Source organism: Bactrocera dorsalis, chromosome 2 (genome assembly GCF_023373825.1).
Source record: "Bactrocera dorsalis isolate Fly_Bdor chromosome 2, ASM2337382v1, whole genome shotgun sequence".
Taxonomy (NCBI): domain Eukaryota; kingdom Metazoa; phylum Arthropoda; class Insecta; order Diptera; family Tephritidae; genus Bactrocera; species Bactrocera dorsalis.
The window spans coordinates 8,839,583-8,849,901 of NC_064304.1; the positions used below are offsets into that span (position 1 = coordinate 8,839,583).

The 10,319-nt window shown below is 34.2% G+C and overlaps 1 pseudogene; it reads left to right on the plus strand.

Moving 5' to 3' along the window:
* The first annotated feature begins 714 nt into the window (after positions 1-714).
* LOC125776520 (uncharacterized) overlaps positions 715-10,319 on the plus strand; it is a 50,554-nt pseudogene continuing 40,949 nt past the window's right edge.

Below are 10,319 nucleotides of genomic sequence, written 5' to 3' on the forward strand. Positions count from 1 at the left end.
ATTGTCAAAGCGAAGACGGTGCTTAGTTAGCAAATATACCGACATACAATAATGTTAGTATCCTGGAAAGTATATTTATTTAGTCTGGAAGTGGATCATATTACCATTCAGATAATTCCACAAATAAATTTTTTGGGATACTCGTTCATCGAATAATTATTTGATATACATACCTATACCACATATTTAACAGCAACAACTGAAATGTTATATAATTCAATTTGGGAGCACCCCAATCCCTCTGATATTGATAAATGGTCGACGGAAGTATTGAAAACCAAAGTGAATTCGAAATGCTTGACTGTGAAGACAACTTAGTCAAAATCTTCCTTCCTCTTGAATAAATATTTACACGCAAATTTGCAAGTTAGTTATTTTATCTATCATACCCTAGGGGCTTTAAGGAAATTCGAAGCTATGGTGAGCAAATTTCGGATGAGTAGCGAATATCAATAAATTATAGCTAATTCTGTAGTGCGAAAACAAAATTTCGGGACTTGTATTGCTATTAGTGGAAATATTTGACTGCATTGAGACGAAAGAGGAAGATCAAGTTATGTTGCAAAGGTATGATCCAAGCTCCTAATGAGAGTAAGATATAGAAAAACTAGTTTTTTTAATTCTGTCAAAATGCATTTTCTTGTTAACTTTTGGTAACCAAAAAAATAGGTAAATAAATAAGTGAATATGTAGAAAAATGAAAGTGAAAGAATAATGATTATGACCAAAGTTGTACAGTGGATTACATTAATGAAGCAAAGTTTGCAAAAAGTCGTAGCTTACCCAATTACAGCCGCTGCCTGTGATGATTATTCTAGATGTAAGTCAAACGTATTTCTATACCAAATGACATGAATCATTCAGTTAAATAAAGTCTATCGTTAATTTTCACACACATATACATATATATGATTACATCCGCTAGTATACACTTTCTACCAGAATACTTTCTGTATATAAGAGTAATTGATTTTTAGAGTTTGCATATATGTATCATGTAAAAAACTTGCTTATCGGCAGACACTCGAATCTTTGTCGATGGTGTACGACACCCTACAATGATGCCCAACATAAAGAAGAAAATACTAATGAAGCAGAAATAAAGAAGAAACAAAGGAAAAAGCGGAATTAAAAAGCTTGATTAAGCTAATTAAAGGCTATTGCCTTCCCTCTCTCTTATTACTCTCTGATCGTTTTTTTTTAGAAATTTCTCAACCGAAGGTTAATACCTTTACTATAGGTTGCAGCTGTTTGACCTCAATTAAATTAGAAGCTGGAAAAAATATAAGTAGAGGGTCGCTTTTAAAGTTCCCGCTTGAATACACAGTGTGTTTTCTTAGGAAAGGATGGTGACACACTTCGGCAAATGACAATTGAAATCAGTGTAAATCACTTAAGTTGTTCGGCATTGTGGTTAATAGCACGCGAAGCAAGCTGTTTACCGAAAAAAATGTGATTTCAGCATCAACCATAGCCAAGCACAATGACAACAACACAAAAAATAATAAGCAGACGACAAAATTGTTATTTATGAACCGATGTGACATTTTAAGGGTGTGTGTATGATTAAGTCTCCTGCAGATATAAGTGGTTACCGCCCGCTTATGGGCTGTTGTAGCTGATATCAAGTGGGCGCGCCGTAAAATTGCCAACAGGCACCAACTGTATGGAATTAATTGGATTCTGCGACACTGTCACGATGTTTGCGCGCTCAGTTGGCAATCGATATCGCTTTGTGTGTGTATATGAGCTACCAAATTATCACACACTCACACGAGTAGCAGTGCATGCTACGTAAGCACTTTGCGGTCGCCTTATCTCTTTGGCTAAATAGAGCTTCGTGTCAAATATCGGTGGCTTTTGACGGATATATATATAATGCTGAGATCGTTGACATCTGACACTGGTGAAAATGATTGGGTTTACTAAAACAACTATTAATATATGCAACACTCAGACGGCGTATATGCCGATATTCTGCTTGAAAATGAGGACTCAGAATATTTTTGGTTATTTATTGTTGCCCTTTTTACTTAGTTTGCAGTTTTTTTCTACGGCTGCCAATTCAAGTGAAATAATGTGTTTGAGATTTCGGGACAAATCTACCAGACGCATAGTTGCGAGTCAATAAATATTTGGTAGTCGAAAAAGTCTTTTCGTATTTTGTCAATAGATATGGTTGCAGTCATTTATCTCCAGTCCTACCAATCACATTGTATCATATCATATAGTGTTGGAAAGGTGAAATTTAAAGTTTCATTTAAAAAGAAATAAATTTGGCGAAGTTACAGCTGTTATAGAAAATAACAAAGAAGTTCGCTTTATTTTGAAATTTTTGTATAAAAGAAGAGACTATATAATCAATTATATAATTAACCAAGCTTGGTTCCCTGTAATGCACAAAAATATCTGCAGACACCTTGATAAATATAAAATAAACTTTGATAGTACTGAAATCCCATTTATGCATTATGCGTTGACGCTCTGTCAAGACCCGGCTTACTTTACAGATGCCAGCATTAATATTTAGCATATTATCATATCATATCATCTTATTCGCATATTCAAAAACTTTTTTATATAAGCGCTTAAGCTGATAATTTTCGAGTTTAAAATTTGTTACGTATACGCCCTGTCAAACATAAACCTTGAAGATATTTAAGCATTTACTTACAAAAATTTCATATACAACGCAACAGTACAAAGTGGAATATTCTTATTTAGTTTTGTTCAAGTAAACAAACAACAACAACAAGATCGACTACAAAGAAATGGTAAAAATTATAAAAAAAAGAACACATATATTTGAAGTGTGGGTCCCAGTTGAAGTCGGCTGCCATTGTCAGAGCAATTGTTGACATTTCTTGACTACTTGCTACTATTCGGCTAGTGGCGATGTTAGCGCCCAAATATTCCTTGTTTTTGTTAGAGCCGTTATTGCTTTTTTCGACAAAAGTCTTGAATCAACTGCTATGGATGTTGTACAGTACAATACTTTGAAATGTGAAAGACATTATATTCAACAAGGTAACACATTTTATACTCTTGCCCCAGTAGCTACAGAGTATTATAGTTTTGTTCACCTAACAGTTGTACGTACCACCTGAAACTAAGCGAGATAAATATAGGGTTATATATATATACAGATGATCAGGATGACGAGAAAAGTTTAAATCCGAGTGACTGTCTATCTGTCCGTCCGTCCGTGCAAGATGTAACTTGAGTAAAAATTAAGATATCTTGATGAAACTTTGAACGTTCCTTGGTACAAAAAAAAATTCGAGTTCGTAGATGGGCGTAATCGGACCACAACAACGCCCACTAATCGCCATTAACCGAAAACATATAAAGTGCCATAACTAAACACTAAACTAATTAAATTGACACAGGGGATCGCAATAGTATAGGACATATGTGGACAAATAAAGTTTAAAAAAGTGGCTGTGGCCCGCCCTATAATAAGTTGTGTGGACATAACTTCTTCAACGACCAGATTCGCCTAGCACAAATCCTATGAAAACTCCTACCGACAGTGTGAAAATGAATGATATCGGCTCACTTCCCATATATCGGTACTGATCAAAACTACAAAAACCGCGATAAAACTGTAACTAAATACGCCAGAGATATTACACATCACTCTAGAGATGGCATGAGAAGCTTTAATGAAGCCTGGGTAAATACTGAACTTAAAATTATGTGTTCGTAATAACTAATTGTGAGATTAAAAGCTGCAAGAGCAAAAAAATTGATAAATTCGTAATTAGGAATAATAACAAGAATCACTAAAGTACTCATTATTTCAAACTCTCAATTAAATAAGTTCCTTGACGTACACACAAAGTATATTTCCACAAAACAAAAAAATGCTCTTTATAGATTTCTTCTGAAGATCTTGCGATTTTCGCATACAAAGTTTTTGATACCAAAATTGAAATGATATCTTCGCTTTTTATTTATTTTCAGGTACGCGTTTGAGGCATTGTTACCAGCTGCTCATTTCATGCGAAGTGAAATCAACTAATTAGCTTGTGCCGTCAAAATGACACACACAAGACGGCGGATTCGGGGGACCTGTGTGCGTTAATTGTTTCCACTTGAAAATTTTGTGCGAACTCGCATGCTGAATATAAATATATTTCAGTTTTGTTTGCGAATTTTAGATAGCGTGCAATTTGTGAGGCATTAAATTAGTTCAGTGCTCTCACAATTATAACAATAACAAATAAAATATTAATAAAAAACTGCCATAAATAAAACAAATTTAATTTATTATTTGAAGGTGAAAATATTTATTAAGAGGTAAAAATATAATAAGCAAAATAAATTACTCAAATACTGTAACAATTTATTACATATAAAATAATTGGTGGCATAGATCATTCAATTGATTGATTGGCATAGAAAATTTAATTTTTGAGCATCAGAAGGGACATATATTTCTTAAGATAAAAAAAAAATTAAATAAACATACATACATAAATATGTATATAATATTAGCATATTCTTACATATCTGTTCTGCTAACGTTTTCCTTCATTTCATTTATCTTCCTCTCTCTACTCTCTAACACTTTTCCATCACAGAAGTAAGCTCATTGTCATTCATTATTCATTCATAATTCATACATTTTTCCTGCTCTTCGCTGTTCAACTCAACACTTTTCAGCTCATTTACGCTTCCACTCAACAAACAATGAGACTTTAAAAAAGTCTAAATAAGCATAAGTACAACAAAAGAACGCTTGAAATATACTCTAACTGAAAAATAAATGTATCCATAAACCAGATCCATGTGTATGTTTAATGCCAAATTTTTATCAAGATTTTCACAGCCAATTCGAGTATCACAAAATCAATTTATATTTCGCTTACCTCATACGAGTAAAAGTGTGCGCACGCAATCAAATTTCAATTTATTTCATATCTTTATTTTTGCAGGTACTTTTACCATATCCGTTATCATACAAAGATTGGTAGTCAAAAATATATATGTACATGTACCTGCATCTGTGTATTTGTTGCATTTCAAGCTCAAGCAAAAATTCTCGCAAACTTTGTCAATAATCCATTGAGGAGAATCTTTGCAAATGCGAAAAGTTTTAACCGTTAAATTTTAGGACAAAACAACAACAGATTTTTGCCAAGGAGGCCAGGATTATGCCATATTTTGTGGTAATAAATTGCTGCGATAAAGATTAACTGTATATGGGTCAGCGCTTAATTTTCAAATTATTGTTAGCTTTTGCTTGGATGCGACTTGGAATATTTAACCCTTTTCAAATGTGTTTAAATTATCATGAGGATAATAAATTTATTTTTTCACAAAATATTTGCTTAGTTCAATTTCTTATTCGAATATTATTTATTTTATTGTGGAGTGCTGTTTAGCTCTTTTTCTTTGGTGAGCAGCAAGTATCCTCTACCCGTTTTGTATCAATTCAATAACCAATACACCTCCCATATATTTTTAGTATTTTTGGGGTTAGGAAAAATGATCCATGTAGAATATAAATAAGCAGCATTATTCAGTTTTAATAGTATGTAGTATATATAATAATATTTAGCAGTGACTCAAAAAAGAAATCTCTATGGACAATTTATAAAATATTTTATATTTAAAATTATTCATTGTATTTGACATACACGTAAATCTTTTTGAAACTTCTAAGTATGGCCAGAAGCTTGGTTTCATTTCTCGAATCAATCAAAACAAAATTTGTTTCCCACTGGGAGCAGTTAAAATAAACCATAAATAAAACTTAAAAATTAAAGTCAATATGGTTCAGAGAGCAATGAAAATTCACATTTTGTAACAGCAACATAAATATGTATATATTTACTTTACCGCGCAGTTTATAGAGACAAATTCGCATTTACATATTAAATTTCGTCTGAATAGAAGGCGGATGAATGATTTATACAGTTATATAACTATTATAGGGAACATATTGTTATTTGCTTAGTATTTCTTGCTAACCTTCCAGACTGTCTTATTGACATCCGGAAAATGACAAAAAATATAAGTCGCTGGAATAACAAATATAGGGAAGCATGATGTATTTCTGCAGCAATAAATACTCAAAAATTATTTATCAAAGCGGAAAACATACATCTATACAAATTATGCCAGCTTCTACGATACATTTTAAAACTTTTACAGAAATTATTTTTAGAGAGAAATCAAAGGTACTAAAATATACATATTATATTTCTATTAGATATTTTCTTTCTTTCTTTTATGACATAAATTTTTTTTAAATAAAATTTCCTTTAAAGGGTTACGTGGTTTTGACGGCCAAAAAATTTCCATTTTCGCTAAATTTTTTCACCGCTGCATTGTGCAATTCGCATTGTCCCTCGCCTAAAATTTGTATCATTTGTTTATCCTACGCTACGGTGATGCGCTCGACCAAAAGTGTGAGAAACTGGTAAGCAATCAAAAACATTGTCAAAAATTCAGTGGAACACACAAACCGAAGTACCTGCAAGCATTATTAAAATTCCCATTACAGACCATCTCTTTGCCAACCCTCTCTTAGTTCCTGTTCAATATGCCTAAACGAATATTTACATAATTTTGTGTCGACGTCGCAAACAACACGCCTCCTCAAGTCAATGAATGTCACATAAAGCCACAACCGATAGCTGCCATAACCGCATACGACATTGACAGCGACAAGCCTATTCGAGAAGCTGAAAAGGAAACGTGTGCTTTAAAAGGGTTCTCCCGTTCAGCCACCCGTGACATCAACAAATGAATTTTCTACTTTACCAAAGGGAGCACTGAGCTGAACATGTAGAATATGTGTTTACTTCGACTTATGTATGTGTGGAATGGTTTGGTGTTAACGAGCACTTAGCAAAAGGCAATCCTGTGAAAAATATGAAATTAGTTATCGATAATTCTCGCGGCATTTTACCGACCCATTTTATGCTGAAATCTTTCGGCAGTTTTGTGGTACTCGGAACTCGAGTTTTCTAAATAATATAGTTTTGTTACTTATTTAGAACTTGTACCTTTGAATTTAATTCAGGTATGTTTACTTTGATCTTTTTTCTTATGTTTTATTTTATTTTTTGCTTCTTCCCTTTTTTTTCTTGCTCTCCTTGGCGCCCATCCACGTTGGTGTATGGCAGCGGCGCGAACATTGAATAGCAACTGTTCAAAGATGGCTTCGAAACTGTTGACTCACAACCGTTGTGTTGCATCGCCTATCGACCTGCATCAATTCCTCTACAACATCATGATTCACAAAATCCGTAATGCTTTCAAGGTGAGCTAAGCTAAATAAAATGTGCCCGAAAGTGCGAAAGGCAAGTGTGTGTTGCACAGAAATCTTACATATGCTAAATAAAATGCCTTCTCATTGTATGTGTACGAGTTATATTGGCAATAGATGATTTTGAAACTTTTCTATGTACAAACTCATCTCATTTGATTTTATTTAATCTCTACTCAACTCAACTTATGCCATGAATTCTATTATATCTCTTTACAAAATGTCTCCTCATGATATCTAATGTAGTCTATTGGTATCCTTTTCCGTTTATTTCTTTTTTTTTCAGAAGCAAGGCCATAACTACAGCGCCCTACTGCGACTAAACGGATCAGTGCGCCTCCATAAAACGGTGACTAAAATATATATCTTTATTACCAATCCGTCCGCAGGACAGATCCTAATAACAACAACGACGACAGCAATCAACACCACCGGTAGAATGGGTGTAACAACGTTAGTCGTCGTTCATCGCATCGTTCCGGCTATACCTCCATTGGCTCGCAAATCTCCGCTACCTACAACCCTCAACAAACGGGATGACATCTTCAGAAATAAAGTAAATAAAATAACTGCAGCGTTTGAAGCCAACCAACAGCAGCATAAGTGATCGCCTGCTAGACCACCGCTTGCTACAGTTTCAACTATTAATAATCTTCAAAGAATAATTCAAAGAATAATTAATTAACGTTCCGTAAAGTTTGAAGTTTCTGTGTTTTTTCTTTAAAAAATTGGGGAACCTCGAAATGGATATCACATTTAGTTTTATGTCATATAAGGTGAACTGGATTTTTTAAGCGGGCGCGGCATTAGCCGTATTTTTACTAAGTGTTCCTTTGAACTGGTTTTGATGAAAGAGCAGTCGATGACACTGCTAGAGCTATCAATTGCAACTGATCAGATAGTAAAGTATAATTGTTATGGATAAACTATTTTGTACTCACACAAGTATGTTTATACATCAATGGAAAATACTAAATTCAACTAGATGTCAGTCTTATTATGCTACGCCATTGACTCAGAACACTCATTGTCAATATTGCTATATAATGTGTAAGGTCAGTATATCAACATGGTCGGCGGATAAAAGTGAACATTTTAGACACCACTGAAACCAAAATATCATATATCCTGCTTATAGACAAGTTTCTCGACGATATTTTATTATTTACTCGTATTTGCTGATTGTCACTTTTAAAATATATTATGAACTTTCATATAAAACACATATACAAGTAATCATAGCTCAAGATTTGTTAGCTTATTTGAAAATGTAATTCACAGCAATTTTAAATGGTTAAAATTAACCGCAACCCTCGTTTCCCAGCCATACCAGAACACTTTTCCATTCCTTACATGTTCTTAAATGCAATTTTCAACACTTGTAAATTTTATGAACCTTCCTGCTTGAATGGTTGCTCAAATTGGCAACCTCATCTGCACCTGTGGATTGCACGGCATGAAAAGTGCATTGAAGCATGCAAGAGGGCATACACACACAACTACTGAAAACACACAAATATCCAAAACCATATGCACACAAATGGCAAGCTTCCAAATGCGGTACACCCAATAACTTGCAATCTGAAACAAGAAATTGTCCCGCCAGCAAACACTTACAGTTCTAGTTGTGATGTTAGTGTTTACAACAACACCATAGCAATTTACGATTCAAAGGTGAAAAACATGCGGTAGCTCTTTTATACATAAGTACACACAGCGCTATGTTCATATAAGTTCGCCGGCACACGCGAGAATATTAAATGCTGGGTGCACTTCAAGCGCAATCTTTGCTTCAATAAAATAAATTTCCGGCGGAGCACAAATGTGCAGTCGCAACCGTCATATGTTTCCACCTGCGGGTATTGAATCGAAACCCTTCGAAGCTGGAGTGTTCTCTACGTTGTCTCTCGATTCGCTAAACTATGTCAATGTCTCATATATTTCGTACAGCTCATGGTTTCATCGACTGTGCTACTCGCCTATTTCTCGAACACTCTAAAAGCTGAAATATTCATGCCTCCATAAAGCAGGACGGGAATGATGAGGGACGTGAAGAGTTTGGTCTTTGTTCGTCGAGAGAGGACTTCACTTTTCAATTGCTTTCTCAGTTCAAAGTAGCACCTGTTGGCAAGAGTTATTCTGTGTTGGATTTGAAGGCTGACGTTGTAGACGAAATTATCTACATTATTTTTCTCAGCTGTACAGCTCGAGCTCCTTTCTCCATGAGTTGATTGAGTAAATCGTACGATACGAAGTCGCCTTGTCTGAAACAGGAAAGGATTTAATAAAAGACTTAAAGTGGTGTTAGATGACAAAAGGGCATGGCTGTAGCCAATTTCGCCCATTTTCATTCCATACCATAGGAACGTCAAGATAATCCAACCTACAGAATTTGATTGAAATTCGTCAAGTCGGTCCCAAATTGTAGGTTTTCACCATCGTCCAGTTCTGAGAAAAAAAATAATAAATATAAAATAATAATTTAAATTTTCTTTAACTAATTTGTTTACATTGTACATATATAAAAGCTCTGAATTTGCCATAAAACGGATTCACTTTGGTGAATTCATCTAAAATTCTTTCGGTTGCTGTTTTGAAGTGAACAAGACTTTTCATAATTATGCAAAATCCACTTTCATTGCCGCAAATTTATGATTGCCAACAAAAGTAACAGCAAATAACAAAATTTCCACTTCAACAAATCTATTCCATGAGTTAAACCCAAATTCCCAAAATAAGCACACCCAAAATATTACTTGCTTTACTAACTGTTTTAATCACTTATTTATGATAATCATATTTTTCGGTCATTGACGTGGCGAGTTTATGGCTTAGAAACCGTCATCATAGACCCAATTGTGTAAACAATTACAGAATCATCCGAATTGCCGAAAGGATTCGCAACTGACAATTTTTCGTGTGGACAATGGAGAGAACAAAAAGGATGTGAAAAAGGCAAAAACAAAATTAAGAAGCAAAGAACTTGGCAAGCAGTTCATAAAAGCAACAGCAGAGAATGAAGTAAAAAGTATAAAAA